This window comes from Amia ocellicauda, chromosome 6 (genome assembly GCF_036373705.1).
Source record: "Amia ocellicauda isolate fAmiCal2 chromosome 6, fAmiCal2.hap1, whole genome shotgun sequence".
Lineage (NCBI taxonomy): Eukaryota > Metazoa > Chordata > Actinopteri > Amiiformes > Amiidae > Amia > Amia ocellicauda.
Genome location: NC_089855.1, coordinates 30,462,137 through 30,475,243, shown reverse-complemented (window position 1 = coordinate 30,475,243; position 13,107 = coordinate 30,462,137). Strand labels below are relative to the sequence as shown.

At 40.3% G+C, this 13,107-nt stretch overlaps 1 protein-coding gene and 1 non-coding gene across 18 annotated transcripts in view; both read right to left on the bottom strand.

Annotated features, from left to right (window-relative positions):
* Window positions 1-13,107, bottom strand: part of caska (calcium/calmodulin-dependent serine protein kinase a) — a 234,381-nt gene that overhangs the window by 32,912 nt on the left and 188,362 nt on the right. The window lies entirely within an intron of this gene.
* On the bottom strand, window positions 6,884-6,998 carry LOC136752121 (U5 spliceosomal RNA). The gene has a single exon (XR_010817284.1). It is a non-coding gene; the product is annotated as a U5 spliceosomal RNA (small nuclear RNA).

Sequence of the window (13,107 nt, the reverse complement as noted above, 5' to 3'; positions counted from 1 at the left end):
ATGTCCTTGACAATCAAAAGTGTAATCCAATAGACTATGCAATTAACCCTCTGAGGAAGAAGTAGGCAGATCCGCCCATATGGGGGCATCAATTACAAAAAGTATTAATTATCGGAGAAACGATTTGTTTACATTGCGTACTTCCTGGTTTTAGAAATTCAATAAGTAATGCAGAGCATGGGGCTGGAATTGCCCAATGCAGAGGATGTTACTGTGTGTGTGTCATGAGCCATGGAGATCTGCTTATTTCTATCCAATCCAAAAAAACCTGTCTCGGGCAGCTGGAATAGATCAGCTGATAAGGGGTGTCGGGTTACAGACACTGAGCAGAGCCAGAGAGAGGGGAGGAGGAGGGCTTTTATAATTCACCTCATAATTCAGCTATAATAGATGCTTCTGCGAAGTATGTGGTATCTATGGATTCAGAACAGCTTCAGCTATGCATGTGTGCATGTTTTATGTACTTATAAGTACACTTATAAGTACATAAACTGGGGTGCAACTGGACAGAACAAGCACACACCTTTGCCAATTGCCCCTCTGGACACAGCAAACCCTCAATATAGCCCTGCTGCTTTGAGCAGGAACTGTGAGCACAGTAGGTCAGCAGAATATATAACAAGACCCCCTGGCATGCCAGGTGCCCCTCTGCAACTTCCTGGAGAGGCCCAGCTTTGCTCAGTGGCATATTTCAATAACTAAGGCTTTGAAGAGCATTTTCTACTTGTCAAAACTGTAAACTATTACTGTGTGGGGTGTGAAGTCAATAGTATACATAATCATTGTTTCTTTATTTGTTTTACCGTATTGCACATTGTCCATCAAATACTGTCTTATGAGTACATTATACAAGAAAAAATAATTTGGCAGAGGTTGTTCTGGAACAATCAATATAAAAAAAGGAAATGCATATTGTTTATCAGTTAGAATTCAAAAGTAGTAAAAAATGGAAAAATTAGCTCAGTCCATTGAAGGTTAATACAGCTAATGATAGCTAATGTTATCAAAGAATGTATTCTGACAATCTGAAACGAAAATCCTCAGAAAAAAATGATTATGTGATTATGATTATTTCAAACAACTTGGATGAATGACGACTTTATGCAATGGATACGTTTGGATAAAGATAACTGTAGAAATTCACATTGCGTGTGGTGCAAAAGTAATTTTCTATTGCTTCTGGTGGTGTTTGGGATGTGCGGAGCCATGCTAGCAGCATAAAGCATTATGCATTTTCTAAAGCTAGTCAGGAATAGCTAATTTCCTCCTACAAAAGCCAACAGGGCAGCTCTGCACCATAGGATGAGTATATATATATATATATAAAATATGGCATGTCAGTAAAAACAGTCCAACTATGTGAATCATGTCAGTAAAACCTCAAATTTATGTTTGGCAACCCTGGGTACATGTGAACCATGAAAATCTACACATTCAATTTACACATTCAACAGGAAACCAGATTATATATATATATATATATATACATATATATATACATATATATATATACATATATATATATATATATATATATATACATACATATATATATATATATATATATATATATATATATATACACACACACACACACACACAAGAAATAATGGTTAACACATTGACTGCATATGTGGACCTGTGCAGTGCAGTAGGACATGCACACATCCACATGCAAGCTTCTTTCTTTCTGTATGAAGACAACTCAGAAGAAAACATGTATACATTGGAGAGCACACCCTGCTGATTGATGAGTACACATATTCAGAGATTATCTGGTTTGCAGGAGTCCATTAAGCACATAATGGTAAACGTGAGCCACATTAAAAGTGGCTCCACTTGAATACATAGCTGTGACTTCCTGTAACTTGAATCACTTGTAATGTGCCTATTTGTGGTATGTATATTGCTGTCAGCATGTACACTCTGAATAGTTTACGATTCACTGGAATGTCTACGCATTATTGAAACACTTACACTTCCTCCAACACTGAACTACGAAATATGTCTTGCATTTAATACTTTCTTTCCTGGAAACTCAGAAAAATAAAGACACAAATTGAGGGTGAGTCAGCCCTTTCCACAACCATATCAAGTCCTCCAGTGGTCAAGTCTTTCAGTGGCACCAGGTATAGGCAGAAAATAATGTACTTTTAACTCCACTACTTTACCCACAGACAACTCCGTTACTGTTACTCACTTCCAGTAGGTCATTAATATGAATATTACACCAGCTATATGCTTCATTCTGCAATTCCATAGCACCATCCATACGTCAGTCACACACATTTTACCATTTGGGGATTTATTTATTTTTTGACATTTTGATTGGTCTTCACACAGTAGAAAGGTGGGGTCAATTTGACAATTTAGATTTGCTTTCAAAGTAGTATGCACAAAACGGATGAAAAAATATATATCTAACGTGAATAATGGGTATGCAAAATGAATGGTTTCGCAGCGCTAAGACTTGCGTGGAAACTCGGCGGCGTGCCGGAGAGGCTGACGAGTTATGGGACAAACAGACGCACAGCGGGCGGCACTGCTCTGACTGCGCATGTGTCGTGCGCCCGAGCTGCAGTGCAGGGGACAGTATTTGCTTTCGCGATTGGAAATGCATTGTATTGGCGTGAGGAACCAGGGCCACCTTAACTCAAATGTGAACGGGGTCATAGATGTAAGGTGGCCCTGGGCCGGGTCAAAACTGGTCCCGCTTTTCGACCCGGCCGAACTGTGACGCGCCACCGCAGAAAGACATACAGTATCGTCTCTATTGTCTGAATGTCATATCGATCTATAGCCGTAAATGTAAAGATACATTTCGCTAGCTCACATCTTATATATATATATATATATATATTTAAAAAAGCATAGGCTAAGAGTTATAATGATGTAAACAGTTCAAACTACTCGGTCCTTTAAAAAAAAAAGTTTAAATATAGTAACCGTTTAACAAAAACAAATGCATGTAATACCTCACGTCAAACCAATGCAGTCCATGCGCATTAGCATTAAGCCGGACAATTTGACGAGGAGGATGTTTCGACTGAACACCGGCGTTAGAGGTAAAACTGGGCCGATGCAGAAATGAAAGCGCGGTTTGCAATGTGGATGAAGATGAAGATGAAGGTAAAACAGAAACCGCAGGAGCGCAGCGCTGCTGTCTGAGGATATAAAACTACAGACGCGTCACAGAGGCCGCTTTCCGCGCACACGACTGCACACTAATGCACACGATTTACTGTGATTTAATGCAGATGTGCTAATAAAGGTGCTTCGCTTTCGGGGAATTGTATACCAGCACTTTTACACTTGCAGAACCGAAGATAGACATTGGAAAAGGGAAATGTATGAATTAGATTCCCCATTGAACCAGCACATTTTTAATTATTTTAGAAAGCTTCGGCTGCAAAGGGTTAAGATTACTTTCAAATAAAATATAGAACCGATCAATAGCCAATCGATATTAATAAGCTGTGATTATAAATACAGCGCATAATGTCCTGCGTCACTGGCGTGTTTGAGCAGATGCGTTTATTCCCGGCATGCATTTCGTTTAGGCCGCTTTTCGCCGCATATGTGACGCACTGAGGCTCCTAAACGCAAGTGTGAACGCGGTGTCTGGAAAAAGCCGGACTAAATTTGAGGCGCCAGGGCCGGCCTAGTAAGTGTGAACGGGGTCTGAGATGGATGGTATTGTGCATGTAGCTGTGTGTTGTCATAACGTGTTTGTCGAGCCGGTTATGAATGGCCCGTGTTGTGAGCAGCACAGCAGCCCTGCTTTAATGACAACTGTCCATACAAACACAGTATCAATACATAATATGGATAATGTGATTGTTATTTTACATATTAACTTTATTTTTCACTTTATGATTTAAGTAAACAAGTGTATACTTAACAGGCTAGTACAGTAGAGGCTGTTTTACAGTGCGTTGCGTGCCTGGCGCTCATCGCTGGCGCGTCGCTGCAGTTTATACTTTCTGGCAACAGTCGCTGGTCGTGGCTGAGAGTTCAAATCGACTGAACTTTGACCTCGTCGCTGACCCCGTTGCTAGGCGATTAATGTATAGAGTATAGGCCTGTGTAAACAATTCAAATGTACATAAGAACATAAGAAAGTTTACAAACGAGAGGAGGCCATTCGACCCATCGTGCTCGTTTGGTGTCCATTAATATCTAAGTGATCCAAGCATCCTATCCAGTCTATTTTTAAATGTTCCCAAACTTTCAGCTTCTACCACATCGCTGGGTAGTTTATTCCAGATTGTGACGCCTCTCTGTGTGAAGAAGTGTCTCCTGTTTTCCGTATTGAATGCCTTGAAGCCCAATTTCCATTTGTGTCCCCGGGTGCGTGTGTCCCTGCTGATCTGGAAAAGCTCCTCTGGTTTGATGTGGTCGATGCCTTTCATGATTTTGAAGACTTGGATCAAGTCCCCACGTAGTGTCCTCTGTTCCAGGGTGAAAAGGTTCAGTTCCTCAGTCTCTCAGTAGGACATTCCCTTCAGACCTGGATTAAGTCTGGTAGCTCTCCTCTGAACTGCCTCTAGAGCAGCGATATCTATCTTGAAGTGTGGAGCCCAGAACTGTCCACAGTATCCAGATGAGCTCTAACTAGTGCATTGTACAGTCTGAACATCACTGCCCTTGTTCTCAATTCTACACTTTTGACAATAAACCCTAACATCCTGTTTGCCTTTTTTATTGCTTCCCCACATTGCTTGGATGGATAAAGTGAGGAGTCCACATAGACACCTAGGTCTTTCTCATGTGTTACTTCATCTAGATCTGTACCTCCCATAGTGTAATTATAGTGGACATTTTTGTTGCGTCCCTCTGAATAGCCGAGATTGTATCTGCTGAGCCACCTATTTTAGTATCATCTGCAAATTTGACAAGTTTGCTAACTATCCCAGAGTCCAGATCATTAATATAGATTAGAAAAAGCAAAGGCCCTAGTACTGATCCCTGTGGAACTCCACTAACAACCTCACTCCAGTTAGAAGTGACTCCTCTAATCGACAGCCTCTGCTTCCTATACATCAACCAGTTCATAATCCATCTACTTACATTACCCTGAATGCCTACAACTTCCAATTTGAGGATCAGTCTTTGGTGTGGAACCTTATCAAAAGCTTTCTGATAATCTAAGTATATCATATCAAATGCTTTCACCTGATCTACAGCTGCAGTTGCATGTTCCAAAAATTCTAATAAATTAGTAAGACATGATCTGCCTCGTCTAAACCCATGTTGACTATCTCCAAGAATATGTTTTTCATTAAGATGCTCCTCTATTTTCTAATCATTTTTTTCCAACATTTTACAAGTGATGCAGGTGAGACTGATTGGTCTGTAATCTGTAATTTGATTATTTTGATAATTTTCACCACCGGTGGCCAACCCCCCCTCCCCCCATCCCAACAATAAAAAACACAAATTTAAACGGTGGTTTAATGTCCCACCTTATGATGTACATACACATACATTTGTGTTTAGCCTAAATGTACACTTACCATCAGGACTAAATAACACCTACCCATTGAATAAGGGCCATTGCATCTGATTTAATGTATAACTCAGTGTTTCATTAGTGTAACATAATGAGAACTACATTGTATTACAATCTGTACTACTAGCTTAGTTAAATCATCATGCGTAGATACATCTGTTGCGAAAGTCTTTTTTTTAACTTTGGGCATGACCAATAAAGTTTATTTAATGCACAAGGCTGATGCACAACTTTATTTTCTTTATTTAAAAAGGCGTGTTCGTTTTTAAATTGAAATTAAATGCACACACATTTGCATTATCTAAATACAATCACACCATGTTTAAAGACGTTAGACATATCTATCCACATCATATTTCTAGATAATTAAGAACAATGTTGTGGTGTTTGTTACAAATGTTTAATACGTCTTGTAATTCTAGCAAAAGAAAACGTTTCAAAAGTTTGAGGGATGTTTATGCCAGACATAAAAACAATATTCCTAAAAGGAGCGGCTCTGGAGCTGATGGGACAAAAATAAAGTGGGCATATTATGCCCAAATGTCATTCCCTGGACCGTTTTATAAAAATGGACAAGTGAGTAACTGTAATCATACTATTAATCTATAGAGAATATTAATTAGCCAATCAGCGTTACCAGAATAGCCTATATTACAGAAGCATGAAACTTAGATTAGAAGTCTACAAGAAAAGCTGAATTGATGTAAGGCCAATTTAAATGTGTATATTTGCCTACTGTGAAATGCATCACACTCGTTCAGGCTTAAGCCAGTCAGGAATGCCATATAAAATCTGAAGAAGGCGGGAGAGGTGATCAGGATTATATTATGTTACACTATCTTATATGTTTTAATAGTTTAAGCACTTTGGCGCAGTGCAAGACATGATAAAGCCGAGTCTGAGGTACACAGAGGAATCAGTGTGCGCTTTCTGAATTGTGAGGGAATGAATCGAGATAACACACTGCTGCATCTTCAAATGTAGTAATCATTATAATGCAACCACTAGAAAATACGAAAACAACAAAAATACCAGCCTATTGTTTTTATTTATGTATCACGTCATGGATCGCGTTGAATGTTAAACAGATTGTTGAGCACTGCACATTTCCACTCGGAGATGAGACCAACGCAGTATTACACGAACTATAATGTAGGCTATATACGACACTACTATATATATATATAAAGCCATTATGTACTAGAATAAGCACTCGAGTGCAGCGTCAGCCCGTCCCTGCGCTTTCAAACAGGGCGGCGCAGCTGCACTTTATCTGCGGCTGTAAGGTTGTCGCAGCGCGGATCGGGAGGGGCGGGCATGATAAAGGTGCCCTCCACACGGGATCAGTTTCTCTTTTTCACCAGTAAGAAGAGCCCCGCTGTGGGCAGGGCGTCAAAAATTAGTAGGAACTCATGGACGCTCCTCTCCACGGAAGTCTTTAGTAAAAGGCGAAAGGCTTATGCGCGCTGAAGGGGAGCCAGAGTTGATAACGGCTGACAGACAGAACGAGGGCCCAGGTCCACGGCAATAACATTGAGACTCATGGTTTGACTTTAAGAGTAGGGGGGCATGTTGGTTTCCTCCTGCTGTATAATAGACGCCATTGGAGTGTTGATTTTTAAACTGCACTGTCCTAATACCTATCATTAAAGATACTTATTTTAGCAGAATAACTTAGTAAATGTTGGCAGTGGTGCAGTCTGGGAAATATATGCAAATTAGTTATTCATGAAGTGCCCCTCAACGAAGACCTCATACAAGAAGGCAAGATGAAATTAGGTGGTCTGAACTGGAAAATAGATGCATATCTGAACAAGTGGAAACAATCTGAGGAGGACCAATGTTGTTGACAGCGATCTTATTCCATATACGTGTGTACAGATACCACACAACAGTATATTCAACTGAGATGTTAATGTTTACTATTGGCTGCGCTGATTCATCTTCCCTGCATCATAAAAACAGGTCTATGTAATAACGTTTGTTCTGTTCTGTCAAGAAAGTTTGCGGAAGGTAAGTGGCAGCATTCACAACAGACAACTCCTTCTGAAATGCAGACCACAGAATAAAGTCAAAGCATTCATCACATAACAATTTAGACAATTATTTTGATTATATTTAACCTTTATTTAAGCATTTTCCCAAAACAATATATTTACAATGTAATTGAAAGGAACTGTTTAAGGATAGCTTAAGACCATCTGAAATAAACCTATAAGGAGATAACTTGATGGTTGTTTGTGGTTGCAGGGGGGGCTGGTGTGGCTAAAATGCCAGGGCTGACTGTCGGTCCCAGTCCATCCCTAGTACCAGGATTGGAATAACATGATAACCTGCTGAAGTAATTTCTCCAGGTAAACACGCCAAGCTTGCGAGGTTCTGCGTTTCAGCACATTCCACCCTCCGGTGCGAGAGAGATTCCAGAGTGCACCGGTTCTTCAGGTTTCACAATTAGAAGGTTAATCCTACTTCAAACTAGTACTAAAAAAAACAGTAGTAGCCACAGCCTAGGGGCAAAACAACAAGGAGAAGTGTTGGAGGGGGCAGGGGCTCAGAGATGTATATTCTGCTTAAAAACTGCTGATAAACAAGTGAATAACACAAACTTTACAGCCCTGCACATTGTACCTTCTCGAAATGTGCTAGATTGATTTCTTATGATTCAGCTGGTACAAGGGGGGTGGTAAGTTCCCCTGGACTGGCTGTTAAAGTATGTTTGGCCAGTGACTCTCACTGGTCACACGAGAAGCACCCTCAGGGGAGTGCTCAGGATTGAAGAAGCCGGCCAGCTGGCAGTGCAGCTGGAAAAGTCACGTTTGGATTCCTCAAGAGGAAAGTGCTGTTACTGCGCTCGTGTGAGAACAAACTGGCGGTCAGTGCATGGATGGCAGGAAGCGGACAAGGTTCATGAGAAAGAACAGGGAAAAACACAAACACGTGGAGGCTGGGCCCGGACACAGCTGGCTGCACTATTGACCAGTCTGCAGCAGAGCGGCGCTTGTGTAATCACCCGCACAGGGCTCACATGGACAAGAGGACTATCTGCAAGGAGCAGAGTACACTGTCGCACTTCAGCAGTCTCGTAAACACTTCTAGATAGCCAGCTTTCATTTCAAACACACCACACTTCCCGTCTGATAGGTCATTTCTGTTCATTCGCGCTTTGTAGGAAAATAAAAGATGGCTTTCTCCAGCTTTGGAAGGGTATTATTAAAGTGCTAGACATGTCTTGAAGTTCAGCAAATTATTCATAAATCACTCAAATTAAGAAAATCTATCCATTCATGTTTCATAATCCAGTACAGGGTTGTGATGAGACAGAGGCTGACCTGACAGACGCAGGGTGCGAGGCAGGGCACACCCAGCTTGTCTTTGGGATGTTGGAGGAAACCAGAACACCATGAGAAAACCCACAAGGCCTTGCAGAGGACATGACCCTGGAGCTTTGAGGCAGCAGCGCTAACCACTGCGCCACTGCAAAAGCACGAATAAGTAATACACAAAAGGAACGTCACATTTTCAGTTTGCCTAAAACACTCATCTTTAAAAGTATAATTTAATGGTTCAGTTGCTTTTTACTTTACAATAACTGTAAATAACATAACAAGTTCAAACATTTCACAGACAAACACTGATTATAAAAAAGATCGCTTAATGCTTTTTCGGATGCTGGCTGGCTTCAAGACACCGAGCAGCATGTTTGTTTGAAGACAAACCTTGTGAAACTAATAATAATAAAAAAAACCTTAAACAATTGAGACAATGTATTCATGAATTATGTGAAAAGGTGCAGAGAAAGCAGACCAATTAAGTCATGAGTTCTGTGCGTGCGTCATTCGCGCTGGTGTGGAACGGAGGCTCTTTCGAGTGAGGAGTGAACACAATTGAACACGTCTCGCAGTTAATGGGTTGATTACGAGTGGAATGATAAAACAGGTTGCGGATAGAATATTTAAAGCAAGGAGGATTCATCCGAAACATACGGCCAGACCCACAGGTTATAACTCACTGGCAACAATAAGGAACAAGACATTTTTCTGCCAATAGGGCCACTGTCCCCCCCTCATTGCCTTGCTTGTGGAATCTGTAAGGGTCAGTTTTAAAGTTTCTCTGGTATTAAGCACAATCAATCACACACCACTACTGAAAGCAAAGTAGCCTCAATAGCACCAGTAAGAGTTCCAGATACAAACATATATAATGTTGCCCTGCCTCACACAGTCCACTAGCTGTTGAAGTAACACTATCTGTGGATCCTTTCCCCACCTCCTATCCCACAGGGCTGAAATTGGCTCTGTTCGACTGACTAGCATTGAAGGGGCACCACTGAACAGGGATAGAGTGACTCTGAGCAGATTCAGACAGTGGTTCAAAGCACTTGGGTAACAAACAGCAGACATGCCAAAAAGTCACCTTAATAAAAAAAAAAAAAAAAAAAAGATAGGGATGAGAACACTTTTACTTAAGCAGATGGGTACGGGGGAAATGGGTTTATTGAAGAATGCAGTTTGTTTGTCTAGATGCCTCATGTTTTAATGAGCTGCCAAAGGAAGAAGAAAAAAATTAAATCCAAATAAAATATGCAACCCCAAGAACTACCCCAGGGGAATGTCAGATACACAATTATATGATTCAGCTAATTTCAGCTTCTGCACTGCTCTCATGTAAAAAAAAGCACATTTCAATATTTTATATTTTGTGGGAGATTATGAGTTTTCTTTTCAATTAAAAAAAGAAAATTAAGTGCTTTTTTTGCTGAAGCAGAGAACACTTCCAATGACAAACATCACACTCTGAATAACATCTGAAACTGAAAATGCAAATGATAAAATCTTTGATTCAATAATGTGAGGTCAAATTCTGCTATTAAAGAAAGGAAAGTAAAATCTATTTTCAAATTGGATCGCTGTGCATTGATTAAATCCTGATAGCTCATAAAAATGTGTAGCTGCACTCATAATGGGTACATTTATGTTTACATGCAATGGCTATAAGTGTTTTATGTCTGAATAGATAATCACAGCTTTTGCTTTTCTATAAGTCCTCATAGGCATCTTTTACCTGAATTACAAAAAAGGCATACAAGTAGTTTATTTGCAGATAAAAGGACTTCGCTGTTCACATGTAAGAGCTCTTACTGATTTCAAAACTGCATGTAAATGAAGCTGGGAATGACAGATTGTTTTTCGATTTTTTTAAATGCTCGGTATTGGAAATTAGATGCTAAGCGACAAAATTGGTATCCGTGTGTGAAGAGGTTGGAAGGCTTGGTTGCTACTTTTCTAATTTATAATGCAGCCCATTTTCAAAGGTGAAGACACAGGAATAATGCCTCAAGTAGTTACCAACCTGGTATCTTAATGCATGGGAAGGTTTTAGAAGGTAATCAGTCACAAACTGTTTTTCATAAATGTTCTGCAAATAGTGAAGTGACCACTGGGGCAGTAAAGTGATGCGTTTTGCATATTACCTTTTCCTCAACTTACAGTGGCTTTATACATTATATATAATGTTGGAAATGAGATCCTGTTTCAGAGAGAGGCTGCAAAATGACGACCTGTAGAGCCGTATTAACATTAAAAGTTTCTCAACCCCACAGTCTCAACACGAGTCATCAAAAATCCCAAGGGGTCTCATAATCCATCCAATTCCTTGTGGGATGGGTTTCCACAGACTTCCCCTGTGGGGATGCCATTCAAATACATGATACGCTTGTTCCCTGTCAGGAGCACATTCTCTGGAGCTGAAAAGCACCCACACTGTGAATCCTAAAGCTGGCATACAAGTAGGAATTAGTACCACTTTTCAAAGCTTAAAACGTTGATCCAATGGCCTATATGTAAAATGCAAAAGAGCAAAGAAATAAACATAAACGACATGTTATTGTATCAGATAGAAGTTGAAACTTACAATTTTCAAACAGTCAATGATTTTGCAATTACCCATGCGGGACAGCGCCACAGGTCTCAGAGGAGGAGGGTCCTTTGCCCAAATGCAACTTGCCGAGTCATGCATCACAAGGCAGATGCTCGTCTTGCTTCATTTATACACTTCAGACTGTTAATATTCCTGAAAGTGACGCAGCATTTTAAATTTGCCTGCGGTGGACTGCCCACAAAATTACTACTATTATTCCCACAACATTTCCAGGTTTCAGCCCCCTTGCCTTCTCCTGCAGGAACTTTCTTTAATGTGATTCCCCTCAGGTTCTCTTGACCTGTTCCTTGAAGTTTGGGGGACAAATTGAAATGATAAAGTACACTGGGATAAATGGCCTCATGCATACAGATCAATAGCACATCTCACCTCTCTGACTCCACTGTGCAGCTACTGACTTGAGTGCTAATTATAGACGCTGTTAATAACACAGGCTGCACAAACACCATCGATTTTCTTTTAACACTTTTTTTTTTCCCCGTTTTGTTTATTCTACAGACTTCACCCAACTCCCAGCAGATGAGCTGCATTTATTACTGTTTGAGACCTGAGGCTTGTTTCCGAGTGTACATTGCAGAATTATATCTAACCTGAAAAGGTTAATAACCTATGCTTTAAAAATACAACAAACAACTGTCCCATTATGAGAGCTTTCATATTCCCTTGCTCTTATTAAACTTAGTGTATTTGGCAGTGGTCACTGTGGCGAAACCTGATATTATTGATATCTCTGTACTGTTAGCTTTAAGTTAGATCACAAAGCTCTCTGGGAAACCACCATTTAAAAGTGAAATATCTGGGAAAGTGTAAATGTAGGCACAGTAGTGGGAAACCAAATGTGTTTTTCACTTGTATACACAAGTTTTAAATCAAATTTAGTTGCAGACTTTAATTTCATACTGCAGAAGGTAGTTTTGGAAGTGTTTTTGCCAGGCTTTGTCAGTGACAATATAAGATAATAAAATTACTGAGGAAAATACACAAACAGGGAACAGGACAACCCTATGAGTAAACAGATTGGCATACAAAAGAAAAACAAAACAAACACACAGCCCTGACTGGAATCACCTTCGCCTCAAACACTTCAGTCCCCCCTTCTGGACGTCAATAACTTTCTTAAACGAGTAACAAGTAAACGATTGCCCCCAAGTGCATATCAGAAAATAAAAAAAACAGACAAATACCAAATTGTGCATGGGTGAGGCCAGCAGAATCTAGTGGATCATGTGACGAGACAAAAAAAAAAAAAGCTAAACAAACAAAACATGTGGGAAGCTGACCTGCATAAACACTAGGATGCATTCAGTACCATAACACAGTTCAGTATGTCTCTCAGTGAACTGAGACAACGCTGAGCTGCAGCTCGACAGCGAAGTTAATAATTAACAAGGCAGACTCACCGGGGAGATTCCACATTTGAAGCAGCTTTCCAAAAATACAATTTAATAAAGAAATGCACAGGCCAGACGCCTGCCTAAGCAAGAAAAGGGGTTTCAAGCTTGAATTGTGTCCCTGAGGTGAGCGGAGAGTGGCTCAGTGATATCTTAATGCCCAGAGCAGCCTGGCAGACACTGAGGTGAAAAGACTCCAGACAGACAAAAGACAACATTGTTCTCTTCCTTTCTGTGGGAAGTCTAACTTGTGAATGGAGTGACATC